General features: G+C 33.1%; 1 long non-coding RNA gene across 1 annotated transcript; it reads left to right on the plus strand.

Annotated features, from left to right (window-relative positions):
- Positions 1–566: 566 nt before the first annotated feature.
- On the plus strand, positions 567–1,363 carry LOC112455419. The gene is made up of 3 exons (XR_003040855.1): positions 567–743; positions 821–1,029; positions 1,244–1,363. It is a non-coding gene; the product is annotated as an uncharacterized LOC112455419 (long non-coding RNA).
- The last annotated feature ends 6 nt before the right edge of the window (positions 1,364–1,369 follow it).

Raw genomic sequence — 1,369 nt, forward strand, 5'->3', positions numbered from 1 at the left:
ATATTTAAAATCTTTTTATTGTGTACATATTTTTGAGTTTATATGTTCGCGCGTGTGTGAGTGGGAGGGGGAAAGTGGGTGAGAGATCACTGACACCGAAGCAATGAAATAACACAACATTTTATTTAAACTACCAAAAATAATAACGGAATTAAAGAACAACGTAATTTAGAAACAACGTAATTTGAATTTGGTTGAAATCGAAAACGCGGGCGTCTTAAATGAAATCGCTATCGACAAAGAACGCGCCAGAGATGTGACGAGCTCTTAGCGACAGTCATATGAAATAGATTTAAAACTTCGCGGAATAAAATGACGAAGGTGTCGGTGGCCAGTTATTATCTTCGTTTAGAAAATCGATAGTCAAAAAGACCATGTCGGCGAATTACAAAGAGCAGATCGATACAGTACGGTTAATATGAAGACGTGAACTGATACGCCGCGGCGATTCGATAAATATCGTGTTACATCTTGCGTTATGACTAATGACACTATTGATAAATTAAAGAATAATAATATTCAAAAACATTCATGATCTTGAGCATTTGCAATCTTGAACATTATATATCTGAAAAATAAAATTACTTGATTTTTCCAGGAATTCTTTTTAAATGTAAAAAGTAGGATCAGAAGTTTGGAGACGAATACTACTATTAACAGTTTTCCTAAATGGTTCAATTCCGAAGTAGAACTCGTTAAGAAATTTCATCTTGCAGACAAATCTATACATAAAGCATTATGCGGTAAGTCTTTAAATTTCAATTATTTCCTAATCATTGATAGATCTAGATGCGTATCACTAAAAAGAAATTTATTGCAGACAATATCGATACGAGGACTGTTCTCGATTTAATACGGGAGCTCGTGGCAAATTGCAATGTGTACATGAATCAAAGTAAAAATCCAAATACGATTTTTCTCAAGCGTATTGCGATGTATATTACTGACATGTTTATCATTTTTGGGGCTATTCCTTCCTCGTATGACTCAATCGGATTTCCAATTGATGATGAGGCAGTCAGTAAAAATGTAAGATCGATATCGAAATATATTCTCCTGATAACCTCGATGAGGCTTTTTGCGCATTTGAAACATACGTATTTTAATTCTCGCCTAACTTCTTATTTGCTTATTTTGAAATAAGAAATAAATTTACATAGATATAGACACCTTAAAATGCAATTTGAAATAAAATAATGTAATTATAATATATATACCTATTTTTTGTATATTTCACGATCAGGTTGAAAAGACTGAAAAGGCTGAAAAGTTATGTTATCATATTCTGAAAAATTTCCGATTTAAAGTTCGCAAATGCGCGGAAACCTTGAAGGCAAACGATATTTTGCAAGAGTGCGATCGATTGCGC

Source organism: Temnothorax curvispinosus, unplaced genomic scaffold (genome assembly GCF_003070985.1).
Source record: "Temnothorax curvispinosus isolate PA1 unplaced genomic scaffold, ASM307098v1 QBEX01006075.1, whole genome shotgun sequence".
Lineage (NCBI taxonomy): Eukaryota > Metazoa > Arthropoda > Insecta > Hymenoptera > Formicidae > Temnothorax > Temnothorax curvispinosus.